This window comes from Hemitrygon akajei, chromosome 7 (genome assembly GCF_048418815.1).
Source record: "Hemitrygon akajei chromosome 7, sHemAka1.3, whole genome shotgun sequence".
In the NCBI taxonomy this organism is placed as follows: Eukaryota; Metazoa; Chordata; class Chondrichthyes; order Myliobatiformes; family Dasyatidae; genus Hemitrygon; species Hemitrygon akajei.
Window position 1 is genome coordinate 79,929,314 of NC_133130.1, and position 17,379 is coordinate 79,946,692.

Sequence of the window (17,379 nt, forward strand, 5' to 3'; positions counted from 1 at the left end):
TATATCGCTAGAAATTGTCTGAGATAGTGCTGCTTTTTTCAGCGTTAGTCAATTGAAACTGGATTTAATCCTGGACTAAACGTTGTTTTCAACAATTTCACAGAGTTAAGGCAGGGAGAGAGATCATTAGGCTCTAAGAGTCAGTTCCATAAAATCCCACCACGACACTCCCCATGGCTCTACAAATCTTTTTCTTTCATGTACTTACTTAGCTACTCTTTTTAATGTTATAACTGAATCCGGCTCCTCTGCTGCTGGTTTTAAGAAGAGGAAATCATGCCTGACCAATTTATTAGTTTTCTTTGAACAAGCATCAGTCCAGTTCAGTGGCTGAAGCCTATGAGCACAAGAAGTTATGCTATGCAAATCTAGCAGCTGAAGCTCAGCCACGGGGCTGGAAAACCAGTTTGTCCCGTGGGAGTGGGTTGTTGGGGATTTATAGCCACATCCACCATCAAATTGCTGAAGGAGCCAGGGATCCATGGTCAGACTCAACGGCAAACCATTAGAGCCACATCAGAGGTGGAGGAAAGAAACAGTCAATGGGTTTGGATCAAGTAGAAAGACTTCTCCTGGGCTCCAAGATAGTATAAAGAGAGTGGGAGGACACAACAAGGGGTGGCTCTGGGAGGACAGAAGTTTTTGTTAAGCACTCCAGAGATGTAGTGGTCTAATCAATGAAACATTGAGGAAGGAGACACTTGAACACTGCTGCATGTCAACCCTGTGCCACTCCTAGCATCAAGGCAGTCTCGGGCAAGTGCTCACAATCCATTGGCATGAGGGATCTTAACCTTTTCTCCTGTGTTTTATTTTTATTTTTGAGTCAATAGAAAGGAAACCATCTATGTAATATATTTTGGTTTTCAAAATGAGCTTGACAAGGTGCCAGAGAAAAAGGTTAAGCTAGCAGAAGACCATACAGAAGAACAACAAATCCACCATGTGCACTCTGCCCTTCTACTTGACTGCACCAATCCTGTTTGCTCTCGTAGTTTCTATTTCACCTTGTCATACCATATTCTTTGGATATTCTCACTTCCTATCATCCAACTGTACTCCACAGCCGATCATTGTCGCTCTTTTCTTGGTTAGTCGCCTCTTCACTCTGCCCATTCCTGCTCCTGCTTCACCCTACAGGGTCCACATGGGCTTCATCCTTGTGGGTTGACTTAAGCTTCATCCTGCTGGGTCCGCACCCAGTTTGCCAACCCCCTCCCCGCCCCAATCATCCCGCTCCCCTGCTCAACTCCCTGCCGCTTGCTGCCCACGTGCTGATGTTCTCAGCTTGTTTATCATTCACAATGTCTGGTACGCTGGGTATACTATATATCCTTTACATGTTCACATTGCCTGTTCCACTTCTAAACGCCTCACCCTCCCTGCTCCACCCTGAAGCCCACCTATTAACAACACAAGTACGTATTTCATGATTCACCCTACATGATCTGTCCCAACGTATCCCTTTCAGGACCCAAGTCCCCTCTCCCTTTCATGTCCATTTGAGCTTCATCTGAACGTCTGCCTTACAGGTCCTCACCAAATTGGCCCAAACCACTTTAACTCATACTGCCAGGTCCATACCGGCTGGTCAAATCTACTCCAGATCCTCCCACTTCCTCTTCCTGTTTTCCTGTTGCCCATTCCCACTATATGATTCCCTTGCGCTTTACTCTGCCAGTTTACATTTCACACGCTCTTCATCCTACATTACACCTGCCCATTCACCTCCCCATTACCCCCAGTCAGGGCCCCAAACAGTCCTTCCAGGTGAAGCAACACTTCATCTACAAATCTGTTGGAGTTGCCCATTGTACCGGGTTCTCCTGTTGCAGCCTCCTCTACATTGGTGAGACCCGACGTAAATTGAGGGACTGCTTCATCGAGCTCCTCCATTGCATCTGGCAAAACTGGTATTTTTTGGTGGCCAACCTGTTTAATTCCTGCGCCCATTCCCGTTCTGACATGTTGGTTCATGGCCTCCTCTTCTGCCATGATGAGACCACTCTCAGGATGGAGGAACAACACCTGATATTCTGTTCAGGTAGCCTCCAACCTGGTGGCATGAACTTCAATTTCTCCTTCCAGTAATTTTTTTCCCTTCCCCACTCTGGCCTCTTACTTCATCTCCTCACCTGCCTATCACCTCCCACTGGGTCCCTCCTCCTTCCCATCCTCCTATGGTTCACTCTTCTCTCCTATCAGATTCCTTCCTCTCCAGCCCTTTACCTTTCCTACCCATCTGATCACCTATCACCTTCCAGCTTGACCTCCTTCCCCTTCCCTATCTTTTTATTCTGTCATCTTCCCCCTTCATGCCCTGTCCTGAAGAAGGGTCTTGGCCTGAAACGTCAACTGTTTGTTCATTTCCATAGATGCTGCCTGACCTGCTGAGCTCCAGCATGTTGTGTGTTTTGCTCTGGATTTCCATCATCTGCAGATTCTCTTATGTTTATGATTTGCTGCTCCATTGCAAAGCCCCTTTGAGGGATGACTACCCTGAAGAAGTTTAAATCATCTCTTCGACGGGAGTTCAGTGAAACCCCCTCTCACTGCTTCCCCTCTTTGATCTCTTCAACCACGTACTCAGCCAGACACGCTCACTGCAGCCACGTATCCTTCCTGGGAATGTGTTTTCACCATCATCTAGTTCCTCATGGCATCCAGCTCTGTTTACAGGTCTTTCATTTTGAAACCACTGAGGATCCCAGCTACCTGTGTTCCGTTGACTGCTTCTCCTGCTGATTTTCCCTCAGAATTCTACATGCCACATACTCCACTATGAGGAGACGCCATGCTCCCTCCTTCAGTCTCTGGACATCTCACTCCTCCACCTGCCATGGACCTCTCTGCTCCGACAATTTATTCTCCACCAAATCCATGCTTTTAACCATTAATGCACCATATGCCTTCTTAACCACAAGGTCAACCTGCGCAGCAGCTTTGAGTGCCCTATGGACTCGGACCCAAAGATCCCTCAGATCTTCCTGACTGCCCAGAGTCTTACCATTAATACTATATTCTGCCATCATAATTGACCTACCAAAATGAGCCACCCCACACTTATTTGGGTTGAACTCCATCTGCCACTTCTCACCCAGTTCTGCATCCTATCCATGTCCCGCTGTAACCTCTGACTGCCCAACTCACTATCCACAACACCCCCACCCTTTGTGTCATCAGCAAATTTACAAACCCATCCCTCCACTTCCTCATCCAGGTCATTTATAAAAATCATGAAGAGAGGGGGTCCCAGAACAGATCCCTGAAGCACACCACTGGTCACTGACCTCCTTGCAGAATATGACCCGTCTACAACCACTCTTTGCCTTCTGTGGGCAAGCCAATTCTGAATCCACAAAGCAAGGTCACTTTGGATCCCATGCCTCCTTACTTTCTCAATAAGCCTTGCATGGGTACCTTATCAAATGCCTTGCTGAAATCCATATACATGACATCTACTGCTCTACCTTCATCAATGTGTTTAGTCACATCCTCAAAAAATTCAATCAGGCTCGTAAGGCACAACCTGCCTTTGACAAAGCCATGCTGACTATTCCTAATCATATTCTACCTCTTCAAATGTTCATAAATCCTACCTCTCAGGATCTTTCCCATCAACTTACCAACCACTGAAGTAAGACCCACTGGTCTATAATTTCATGGGCTATCTCTACTCCCTGTCTTAAATAAGGGAACAACATCTACAACCCTCCAGTCCTCTGGAACCTCTCCCATCCCCGTTGATGTTAGAAAGATCATTGTCAGAGGCTCAGTAATTTTCTCCTTTGCTTCCCACAGTAGCCTAGGGTGCATGTTGTCTGGTCCCAGAGACTTAACCAACTTTATGCTTTCCAAAAGCTCCAGCACATCCTCTTTCTTAATGTCTGTGTGCTCAAGCTTTTCAGTCTGCTGTAAGTCATCCCTACAATCGTCAAGATCCTTTTCCGTAGTGAATACTGAAGCAAAGTATTCATTAAGTACCCCTGCTTTCTCCACTGGTTCCATACACACTTTTCAACTGTCACACTTGATTGGTCCTATTCTCTCACATCTTATCCTCTTGCTGTTCACATACTTGTAGAATGCCTTGGGGTTTTCCTTAATCCTGCCCACCAAGGGCTTCTCATGGCCCCTTCTGGCTCTCCTAATTTCATTCTTAAACTCCCTCCTGCTAGCCTTATAATCTTCTAGATTTCTATCATTACCTAGTTTTTTGAACCTTTTGTCAGCTTTTCTTTTCTTCTTGACTAGATTTTCAACAGCCTTTGTACACTATGGTTCCTGTACCCTACCATCCTTTCCCTGTCTCATTGGAACGTACCTTTACAGTACTCCACACAAATATCCCCTGAACATTTGCCACATTTCTTCCATACATTTCCCTGAGAACATCTGTTCCCAGTTTATACTTCCAAGTTCCTGCCTAATAGCTTCATATTTCTCCTTACTCAAATTAAACACTTTCCTAACTTGTCTGTTCCTATCCCTCTCCAATACTATAGTAAAGGAGATAAAATTATTATCAATATCTTCAAAATGCTCTCCCACTGAGAGACCTGACACCTGACCAGATTCATTTCCCAATACCAAATCAAATATAGCCTCTCCTTTATAGGCTTATCTACATACTGTGTCAGGAAACCTTCCTGAACATACCTTACAAACTTTACCCCATCTAAACCCCTTGCTCTAGGGAGATGCCAATCAATAGTTGGGAAATTAAAATCTCCCACCGTGACAACCCTGTTATCATTACACCTTTCCAGAATCGGTCTTCCTATCTGCTCCTTGATGTCCCTCTTACTGTTGGGTGGTCTATAAAAAACACCCAGTAGTGTTATTGACCCCTTCCTGTTTCTATCTTCCTCCCACAGAGACTCAGTAGACAAACTCTCCATGACTTCCTCCTTTTCTGCAGCCGTGACAGTATCTCTGATCAGCAGTGCCATGCACCCACCTCTTTTGCCTGTCTCCCTGTCCTTTCTGAAACATCTGAAGCTTGGCACTCTAAGTAACTATTCCTGCCCCTGAACCATCCAAGACTCTGTATTGGCCACAACATCATAGCTCCAAGTACTGATTCATGCTCTCTCATCCACCTTGTTCATGATGCTTCTTGCATTAAAATAGACACATCTCAAACCATCAGTCTGAACATATCCCTTCTCTATCACCTGCCCCTCCTCCCTCTCACAATGTCTACAAGCTTTCTCTATTTGTGAGCCAACCGCCCCTTCCTCCATCTCTTCAGTTTGGTTCCCACCACCCAGCAATTCTAATTTAAACTTTTCCCAATAGCCTTAGCAAACCTCACTGCCAGGATATTGGTCCCCCTCAGACTCAAGTGCAACCCGTCCTTTTTGTACAGATCACGCCTGTCCAAAAGATGTCCCAATGATACAGAAATCTGAATCCCTGCCCACTGCTCCAATCCCTCAGCCACGCATTTATCCTCCACCTCACTCTATTCCTATACTCACAGTCTCATGGCACAAGCAGTAATCGCGAGATTACTATCCTTGTGGTCCTGCTTCTCAGCTTCTTTCCTAACTCCCTCTAGTCTGTTTTCAGGACCTCCTCCCTTTTCCTACCTATGTCGTTGGTACCAATATGTACCATGACCTCTGGCTGTTCATCTTCCCACTTCAGGATATTTTGGAGGTGATCAGAAACATCCTGGACCCTGGCACCTGGGAGGCAAACTACCATCTGAGTTTCTTTCCTACATCCACAGAATCGCCATATCTGACCCCCTAACTATAGAGTTCCTATCACTGCTGCCTTGTTCCTTTGCCTATGCTTCTAAGCCATAGGGCCAGATTCTGTGCCAGAGGTGCAGCCACTGTTGCTTCCCCCAGGTAGGCCGTACTCCCAAAAGCACTCAAACAGAAGTATTTATTTTGTGTGTATTACCCTACACTTCGAAACACTCAACTCCCCTGTCTCACCCTGAAGCCTACGACCTTTATAAATTCTTATTTTGCTCTTCACCCTACAGGACCCCCCCTCTTCTATTTCCTTTCCAAGTCCACATGAATATCACCCCAATCACTGAGGCCAGAGCCACTAAGATTCACCTTTTTCCCAATTTTGTTCCAAAATACATTTTATGAACGTGGTAAACACAAAACATTCTTAAATTTACATAAAAATAAAGTTGTTAAGAATTTAATGTAATTTTTAATTAATTTGTATATTCTCACAAAGAGCTCCAGAGTTCCATGCTGTGGGTTGATGTTCTTGCTTTGCATTGCTGTCACATTATTCTCCCTATCCCCCCTTGCCTGATCCACTGGTGCTTCACCTTGCCAGGTCACCATTCACTTCAGTTTTGCTTTGCCTTGGCATGCCAACAACCTCCCACTTGCAAACACCCTTTCTCTTTCTTTGTTAGTTGCCCCTTTGCCCTGTGCATTCCTGCTCCTGGTTCACCGTACACGACCTGCATGACCTTCCCCCCTCGTGGTCCAGCTTGAGCTTCACCCTGCCGGGTCCACATCCAGTTTCCCTGATGGTGCCGTTCCCCCTGTTACCCTCTGCCCCTATGCCCTATATTCTTACCCTGTTCACATTTCACATTGTCCAGTGAGCTGACTCTCTGTGCTGCAGCACTTCAAGTTTTTGATATATAAAATACTCCACGTTTTTATAGCCATCAAATTGGGTGAGAGCTCTCTGACTTTTGGGCCTGTTTAAGCGATGACTGCCATTGTCATTCATGCCATGCCATTAGATCCAGTGATGCTTTAAGCTATTATCCTTCTACACCCATGTGGCCTGATGCCCAGTGGAGGAACCAAGCCAATGCCTTCACTCAGAAGGTTGTGAATTTATTACAATGATCAGGTGCACATTGAGTAGGAATACATTCTATGATAATTAAGTGCCTATTTGATAAAAAGTCAATTGAGACACTTCATTTTTCTGTAATCCATCTCACCTGCCTCCAAACCTTTTCCAGTCCTGCACTTGCCTTTATTCCTTGCTCAAGTCTCATTTTCAAAAAGCTCATATCCCAGTTTACAAATCCAGCACCGAAAATCAGAAACACTTCTGTCCAGTGTTCTAGTATCATATTTACCAAGTGTCTTACATTGCAAACTATTACTAATATATCTCTAAGTTTTAAATACATATTTAAAATACTAACCAGAGTCACCCAATCTGTACAAACTGCTGCTACAAGACAGTACTAAATCTGCACTAGTTATGAAGATTGGGATACCAACAGAAAATGGGGCCGCAGTAGTGTAATTGACAGTGTGACACATTTGGAAATCGTTGTCCCAAAAGGCTGTGGAAGCTGAGTCATTGAACATATTCAGAGTTGAGATAGACTGTAATCTGTAGGTCATTCAAGGTTTTTGGGAATGTGCAGGAAATGGACAGGTGGAAATTTGGATCAGCCATAATCTTATTGAATGGCAGAGCATTCCTGGCTGGGTTGCGGGGTGGGGGGGGTGGTGGTTGGTGTTGAACAGCCAATCCCATTCTTATTTCTTAAGGTTTTACTCATGCCAGGGCATTCCAGAACTTTAATATCTGCTGTGCAAAAATGTATTTCCTTGCATTAATTCTGGATCTTTTATTGGTTGCTATCATTCCATGTCCCAAAGTACTTCACCCCTCTGTCAATGGGAAAAGTGTCGATCAACTCTGTCTACACCCTTTATGATTGTAAGTATTTATGTCAGGACTCCTCACAATCTCCTCTGTTCCTAAGAGAACCCCACATTCTCTTCTCCATCTACATAAATGTCCCCCATTCCTGGAATTATTTTATTAAATCTAAATTTACTTTAGTAAATCTCTGATGCACCCTTACTAAAATCTGTTCATTTTTACCACAACATGGTGCCTGGAACTGAACACAGTGACCCATTTATGAGCAAACTTGGGTACATTATATCATCCGTACTTAGTACTCTTACGTCCAGTATCCTTTATATCTGTCCCAGCACCTGCGATAATCTATGCACATATTTCCCCAGATCTCACTGTTCTTGTGCAGGTTTACAACTGTGCCCTCTGGTTTCTATTACTGCACTGCTCCTCAGATCTGCTGCTCCAACTGCTGACCTGACTTTCTAAGCTCTCCAATCCAGGTAAAAGCCCTTGGCCCAACACATCGACTGTCTATTTCCCTCTGTGGACCTAGTGAGTTCCTCCAGCATTTAGTGTGTGCTTCTCAGGACTTCCAGCATCTACAGAATCTCTTGGTGTCTCTAAGTTCTCTGATCCTCCACACTGTATCAGCACTGCACACCCCAGGACACCTACCATAAGATGTTAAGTTTGAAGTTAAGCCATCTGCAATTCAAACTCACCACAGGAATATTTCCCCAAGCTATTCTTTATTCATTTGCTAATAGATAAAAAGTACATTCAAATGTTGCCTCTCACATACTTTTTGTAAGCCCTGTTCACAGATTTTTTCAATAGTTCCATCTGCTTGGTGTACAATAGCAGGAGTGCTCTCATCTGTGGCCTTTTATCACAGGATGTTGCAGCAGGTACATCAAGCTCCAGTGCTCTGCATACCACATTGGCCTAGACCTCGGAGTACCTGTGTGCATTGCATACCACTCCACACAATGGAAGAGCAGCCAGTTTTAGCTACTTCTCTGGTCTAGAATCTTCCTCAGTGGCTGATGATTTACTCAGTGGCTGACCATGAAGCAGACTGTTGATTCAACAAAGTGCGCTGCATCTTATTACCTCTTGGCAAACACACATTACGCATTCCAACTCGTTACATCCCCACCATGGTCACCCAGGACAACATATGATGTCACCAAGATTGCAGCACAGCATGGAAGGTCTGACAGGATAGAACCTTCTTCTTACCAGGCAGAACTCTACAACTTTAGTTGCAACACTAACTACTGGCAAATCTATATTGAATTTTATTCTGTGTGTGCTGCGTGAGCTACTGACAAACATTAAACCTTAGCTGAACACAATGAAAACAGGCATTGGCTGTAAATACCTTTGTAATTAACATCTGATCTAGTCAATTACACCCATGATACCACAGCTATTTAAAAATATCTCCCATAGGGTATTGCTGCACATTATGCAAGAATGAAAATCTTTAATAAAAGTAGAAAAAAAACCCCTTATGATAGCTTACATTTTATTGTCTTTACTTTAAACTTAGAGTTTAATTGCCTGAAGAATTAAATAGAATTGACTAAAGAAACAACAATCCAAAACAACTCAAGTTTTGGCCAATTATTGATAATTACATCTAATCAGGGTGCTTGGAGTTAGCATTACTTTAAATAGCTGTGATGTTTCTGCTGCTGGACCGTCGAGTCATCAGCCAGGTCCATCTGTCTCCAGACGTTTCTTCCCCTAACCCAGGACATTCTCGGGATGGTGGGACAGTAGAAGGTGATCAATCTTCTACCCCCGACGGTCAGACGTACAGCTACTATCGTCCCTTCGCAGCCAAAGCTGACTTGACGCCCTCTGCGGCTTGAGCCATGGTGTCAACGGCTCTCTTCCTTGTTCTCCCTTGTATCCCTAAAGCTGCCATCATCTTCCAGCATGACATGGTGGGAAATCCTCTTGCTCCCACTTCGACAGGGAAGTTCCACGTCTGCCAGCCTTGCCGTCTGCAGTCCGCCACCAGGTCTTCATACCTCGCCAGCTTCCTCTCGTGAGCCTCTTGGCATCGGGTCTCCCATGGTACTGTTAGCTTTATCACCACAAGCTCCTTTGCACTCTCTGACAATAGTAGAACATCTGGTCGAAGTGTGGTCTCTACTACCGGTGGGAACACCGGCTTCTTTCCAAGATCGACCTTCATCTCCCAGTCCTTTGCCATGCTCAGGATACTGTCTCTGCGCTTGTTTGTTGCTGCAGCATGTTCCCCGGTCCTGATGAAGTTTGGTTGGCTGTCCTTTTTGTGGTCCTCCTTCCTCTGTGTCTCCAAAGTGTGGGCGAGTGCTCTCAAAACCTGGTCGTGTCTCCATCTGTACCGTCCCTGGGAAAGGGCAACCTGGCATGAAGAAAGAATATGCTCTAGGTTGGCTGGTTCCTGGCTCAGATGGCACGTTGGGCCTTCTGTTATTCCCCAGTTCCGCAGGTTTGCTGGAGTTGGTAGTACATCGTACACAGCCCTCAGCAAGAACTGGAGTTGGAAAGATGTATATTTCCATATGTCATCCTATGTCAACACTCTCTGTTCTGTTTCCCACTTTGTCCAGGTCCCTTGACTCCCCATCTCCACTGCTCGCACATATCTAGCCTCCTGCTCTTTCTTCCTTATCCCCTGCTGGACCAAGAGCCGTCTGTCCTTAGGGTTGGCCTCCCTCCACCTGGTTGTTGACTCATATCCCAGGCCTTGTCTGCCCTTACACACTATTCTGACAATGTCTCTGTGGCGAAGTCGAGTTAGCAACAATGAACAAGTTCTGAATCAGATCTCCACGGGGACAAGCGAGGAAGCTGCATACAGTGAAAGCTGGTGCAGTATTATTTGTTATGAAGAAAATATAGCTGAGGTCAGGGGTTGTTCAGGGCAGACTGTAGATACAAAGATGAGAAACTGTTCTTACAACTATAGCATTTCACTACATTACATAACATCATCTGCAAAGAAAAGGATTAGGAGCCATACAGGAGAGAGGTAGATCAGCTGGTTGAGTGGTGTTACAACACCAACCAGGCACTCAATGTAAATAAGACCAAGGAATTGATTGTAGACTTCAAGAAGGGGACGTTGAGGGAACACACATCAGTCCTTGTCGAGGGGTCGGCAATGGAAAGAGTGGATATTTTCAAGTTTCTGGACATCAACATCTCTGAAGATCTATCCTGGGCACAAAATATTGATGCAATTAACAAAGGTACGTCAATGGCTATATTTCATTAGGAGCTTGAAGAGATTTGGTGTGTCAACAACAACTCCAGCACATTTCTACAGATGTACCATGGAGAGCATTCAAACTGGTTACACGAGATCAGAAAAAAGCTGCAGAGGATTGTAAACTTAGCTAGTTCCATTATGGGCAGTGGCCTCCCTACTCAAGAGCATCTTCAAAAGATGATGCCTCAGAAAGGTGGCATGCATCATTAAAGACCCCACCATCCAGGACACGCCCTCTTCTCATTACTACCATCAGAGAAGAGATACAGGAACCTGAAGACACACACCTAACATTTCAGGACCAGCTTCTTTCTTTCTGGCTTCAGTTTTCTGAATGTGGTGAACTAGATATACCTGTCTGACTGCTCCTGTGGCTCCTCCCACAGACCCTGCTGACTGCTCCTGTGGCTCCTCCCACAGACCCCTGTATAAAGGCGTCTGTGGGCTGTGGCTCTTCCTCATTCCCCAGGATGTAGTGTTGTTCATTCTTCCAGTCAATAAAAGCCGATACCTCGTTTCCTACATCTCAGCGTGAGTTATTGATGGTGCATCACTGAATGAACATTGAACCCATGAATACTACCTCACTATTCTTGCTCTTTTTGCACTACTTGTTTAATGTATATACTGTATATACATATATATTTCAAATTTTAATTTATAGTATATTTTAAGTATTGCACTGTACTGCAAACAACAAATTTCATAACATACGTCAGTGATAATTTCCAGGTAAGGGTTGTTTCTTTACAGGTTAAATTAGCACCAAATGAACTTTCATCTCCACAACAGAACCAAGGTCACCTCAACCTCACATATAAAATTACAGAAGGCAAACAATGCTTGCACACGTGCATATTCAGTCTTGAGTTGGCACTGCTTCATTACACAGTGATTTTCTAAATGCCTTGCTATCAATTGCTCAGTACAGTTAAAACCCTGATAATCCAGTTCCCACAGAGTTTTGATGGTGCATGACTAGCAGATTTTAATGAAGGTTACTCTGATTAATATTCCATAACAATTTAATTAACTTTTATTCAGGAGTTGCACAGTCACATAATAACTTTCCTAGTTAACTCTGCAAGTTTAAAGGGAGTACAGGAAATGAGATCTCAATGAGTTTAATGGGATTACAAAAAAAAAACAGGGCCCCAGTGAGCTTAAAGGAGATCAGGAAGCAGGGTCCTGCTGTTTAAATACAGCACAGAAAATAAGAACCCAATCAGTTTAAAGCACCCCATCAGGGTGTCTGAATAAACGGATAGCAATTTATTAAAGTTTTATTTTAGTAACAAACAAGATGCTGGTGAAACTCAGTGGACTAGGCAGCATGGTGGGACACACTCAAAATGCTGGAGGAACTCAGCAGGTCATTTGGCTGCAAACAGGGAGGTCAAGCACTTCCTCCTCTAGCATTTTGTGTGTGTGTGGCTCTGGAATTCCAGGATCCATAGAATCTCTTGCATCTGTGAGAGTGATGGACAACTGATATTCTGAGCTGAAACCATTCATCTGTTTTGAAAGTTACAGGCGAGATAGCCAGTGTAAAGTGGTGGGGGAAGAGGTGGGAGCGAGAGCTGGCGAGCGCCAGGTGAATCCGGGCGAAGAGGGAACAATAGGTAAATTAGGGAGGAGAGAGTGGATAGAAAGACAAAGGCTGGGAGGAGATGGGTGAGGCAAGGTGATGGAATCTGATAGGCAAAGAAAACGGAGCATGGAATCAAGTAAGTGAGGTGGGGCAGGCAAGTGGGAACAGCGGGGGAGCAGAATCAGCAGAAGGAGTGTGTGGATGAAGGGCAGCTGGAATGGGTGGAGGAAGGGAGAGAAAGAAGGTGTTTGGTCTTGGGGTGGGTAAAGGAGGAATTGGGTAGATCAGAGAATGAAGAAAGGGGACGGATGGGGAGTAGAGAATTCAATGTGCATACCTTCTGTTTGTAGATGACCCAGGTGGAATATAAGGTGCTGTCCATCTAGTTTGCCTTCAGCCGCACCTTGGAAGCAGAAGGGGCCAACAACAGGCACATCGGGGAGGAGAATTAAAATGGCTGGTGGCTGGGAGCTCCAGAAGGCCCTGGCAGATGAAGCATAGGTGCTGGTTTGTGCCTGGTCTTCAGTTATGTGAATTGTGAATATCTGCCTCATCTGGAAGAGATATTTAGGGCCCCCAGGATCTTGGTAAGGGAGGACAGGATTGTGCTGGGGGCAGCTTGCAAGTGTCACTACTTCCGCCACCAACATGGCAGGCCACAACTTACTAACCCTTATTACTTTACTTTGTTGTCACCAAACAATTGATACTAGAGCATACAATCAATCACAGCGATTCTGTGCTTCGCGCTGCCTCGAATACAAATCGAAGCAAATATAATAACAATTTAAATTATAAATCATAATTAGAAAATAGAAAAAGGAAAGTAAGGTAGTGCAAGTCAGGTCTGGATATTTGGAAGGTACGGCCCAGATCCGGGTCAGGATCTGTTCAGCAGTCTTATCACAGTTGGAAAAAAGCTGTTCTCAAATCTGGCCGTATGAATCTTCATGCTCCTGAACCTGCTCCCAGAGGGAAGAGGGACAAGAAGTGTGTTGGCTGGGTGGGTCGTGTCCTTGATTATCCTGGCAGCACTGCTCCGACAGCGTGCGGTGTAAAGTGAGTCCAAGGATGGAAGATTGGTTTGTGTGATGTGCTGGGCTATGTTCACGATCTTCTGCAGCTTCTTCTGGTCTTGGACAGGACAACCTCCATACCAGGTTGTGATGCACCCTAGAAGAATGCTTTCTACAGTGCACCTATAAAAATTAGCCTGTACAGCTTTGGAATGTGGGAGGAAACCAGGACACCCAGAGGAAACCCATGCGGTCACCGTACAAACTCCTTTCAGATAGCGTTGGGAACTGAACCCTGATCACTGGTGGTGTAAAAGTTTACGCTGATGGCTACACTAAAGGAACACTAGCATGGTAGTTTGCGACACCTTTCCAATGAAAATGTCAGACTGAATTTCAGTGCACGATGGGATGTGTAATAAAAAAAAGTAAAACACACCATGGAAATGACATGTTTTAAAAACATCTTGTTGACAGAAAGTAACATACACATAGTTTGTTTGTTTACTTAGAGATATATTGCAAAACAGGCCCTTCCAGCACCACCCAGCAATTTAATCCTAGCCTAATCACAGGACAATTTACAAAGGCTGGTTAACCCACTAACCAATACGTCTTTGGACTGTGAGAGGAACGTGGAACACCTGGAGGAAACCCATAAATACGAGTGAAGAATGTAAAAACTTTCTTAACGAGGACACCGGAATTGAACTCTGATGCCCCGAGCTGTGCTAACCTATAGGCTACCATGGCGCCTAATTCTGATCATTGTAAATTAACGAAATATTGAATCTTGCAAATAAAGTAAGGGGGTGGAGTTGGTTTATTAATCTGCGGATGCTGGAAATCCAGAGCAACACACACAAAATGCTGGAGGAACTCAGCAGGCCAGGCAGCACCTTTGGAGATGAACAAACTGTTGGTGTTGCAGGCGGAGATCTTTCTTCAGAACTGGAAAGGAATGGGGAAAATTAAAAAGGTGGGATGAGGGGAAGGATGACCAGCTAGAAGGTGATAAGTGAGGCCAGGTGGGTGGAAAAATTAAAGTGCTGGAGAAGAAGGAATCTGATGAGAGGAGAAGGGCAGTAAGAGGAGACATGGGGAGGTGATAGGTAGGGTGAGAAGGGCTAAGAGGCCAGAGTGGGGAGTAGAAGAAGAGGGGAGGGAAATTTTCTTACCTTAAGGAGAACTTGATATTCATACCATCAGGTTGGAGGTAACCCAGATGGAATATAAGATGTTGCTCCTCTACCCTGAGAGTGGTCTCAGCATGGCATAAGTCAGAATGGGAATTTCCCTTTAGATGGATGGAGCGGAAGTGCACGATGAAGCGGCCCCACAATTTACAATGGATCTCACCAATGGAGAGGAGGCCGCATCATGAGCATAGGTTGACACACACTCAACAATTGAGGAACAGCTTCTTCCCCTCTGCCACACATACAAAATGCTGGAGGAACTCAGTCCTGATGAAGGGCCTCCATTCGAAACATCAACTGTTTACTCTTTACGATAGATGTTGCCTGGCCTGCTGAGTTTCTCCAGCATTTTGTGTGTTTCTTTTGATCTCCAGCATTGGTAGATTTTCTTATATATATATATCGGTATATATATATATATATTCAGTATTTTTTCTATTGTTAGGCATTGCATTGTACTGCTGCCGCAAAGTTAATGAATTTCAGGACATATGCTGATGATATTAAATCTGATTCTGTAGTTTATATGGGTCTCCTTCAGTTTCATTGTTTTCTTTCTTGTTGCTGACCAGCAGGTGCATGATTTGTTACTTCTCATGCAAGGAAGAAACGGGAGTTTTGGGGTCTGATGTTCCTATTGGTGTTTTTCTGTGTAGGCGATCTGTTAGTTTTTCCAGTATAAGAGAGGGGGTTTGAGGATTTCTTTTCTGCGAGGGGGTGGGGAGGGTTGGAATTTGCGAGGTTTGTTTCTATTTCTTTTCCGTGGAGGAGGGTACTTTCTTTCAACAAAGCCCATGGTTTTTCTGCATTTCATGGCCACCTGGAGAAGATGAATATCAGAGATCTCTTGCACATGTGTACTTTGACAATAAAATGAACCGTTGAACCTTTATTATCACATGTATTGAGATAAAAGTGAAAAGCTTCTCTTGCATATTGGAAAAGGGTCTAGAGCTTTCCCAGTGTATATGATGAATAAACTCTTCTTGGCCTTCCAGCCGGGTACAGGTATTGATTTTAATCAACATTTCAATGACAAGCTCTGCCATCTCCATCAGTAATAAAGCCTGGGCATGTCTAGTCTGGTGGTATTTATACCCCCATCGTTCATTCCTCCTAATTAATGAGTCCTCATCCAAACAGGTTTCCACTCTCCCACCTTGTTCACAATTGAATTCTAGTTTTACCTAGAGCAAGGCCTTCATCTTTGTTAAAATTCTTCTGCTGTAGTTTTATTTTAATGGTTTTCTTCACCAGGTGGTCCCAAATGAGATTGGTGCAGCACAGTAATTCTGAGGCGGCTTAAGTCAATCCTACGGCCATTGCAAATGCAATGTTCTGCTACTGCCGATTTCTCCAGATACACCTCCTCCATTTGGGGAGCTACTATGAATAGATGGACAGAGTGGCCATGGGATCACCCTTGTTGCTGGCTATTGCTGATTTCTACATGGAGGACTTTTGAGGAGAGGGCGCTGTGTTCATTACCCTTATGCTGTAAATGCTTCTTCAGATACATCAATAACACCTTCATGGTGTAGCTTCATGAACTCCAGGCACTCCCAACAGTTCCATGACCATCTGAACAGTCTAAATCCAAACATTCAATTTACGACGGAGATGGAGAAGAATGGTGGCATCCCATTCCTGGACGGTAGCCTCAGGCATGGCATCTGTCAGAAACCCACTCACACAGACTGATACCTCAATAATAGCAATCATTACTCCTCCTAACATGGAGCGGTTTTTTCTACTTTCATTAACTGTGCGAAAACTATTTCGGACCTGGAGAGTCTCCACAAGGAATTAAGATATTTACACATGACCTTCATACAGAAAAGCTTCAAGGTGAAGGAAATCAACTGGGCCCTTAGAAGGACCGTCTGAAGCCTAACAACGAGGAGGAACCCATCGCTAATGCCCGTCTCCCTATATTTCCAGTTTTTCTGGAAGGATCAGAGGATTCTGAAGAAATACCAGATTAAGACCATCCACAAGGAAGCTCAAATTGCAGCTAGTGCAGGTCAAAGGTGACCTGGAACTCAGGACAGAATTCCCTGTGAATGCCGTGCAGCATACGTTGGCCAGACGGTGGAAACCTGCATCAAGGACACAGCAGGTATATTCATTTGGATTACACTGTTGGAATCAGCTGCAGCAGAACATTGCACCTGTAATGGCCATAGGATTTATTTCAACAGCACAAAATCACTGTGTCGCAGCAATGAATTTTGGAAACCAGCTGACAAAGGGAGCCATTGAAATAAGACTAGAACAAAAGAATTTTGACAAAGATGAAGGTCTGGCTCTAAGTAAGATGGAGTGAGTGGAAGCGTGATTGAATGAGGACTAACCAATCAGGGGGGTGTATATACCACAGTACTAGACATACCTAGTCATCATCCCTGATGAAGATGGCAAAGTTTGACATTGAAACCGGTATCCGCCTGGAAGCCCGAGACGAGTTTATTCGTTTTTTGCATATTGTTCAAACACATATCATTACACTTGACATCGAGGTAGAACAAAATGAAACAATAATACAAAATAATATATAAAAGTCGAGGAACTGTAGACGTTTCCGATGGACGCGATGCATCAGGACTGTTACTATGCCTTTCCCCTACACTGCTACAGTGCAGTGTTGAATTGCTCCAACGTCTGCAGTCGACCCTTTTCCGGAGCGCATATTTC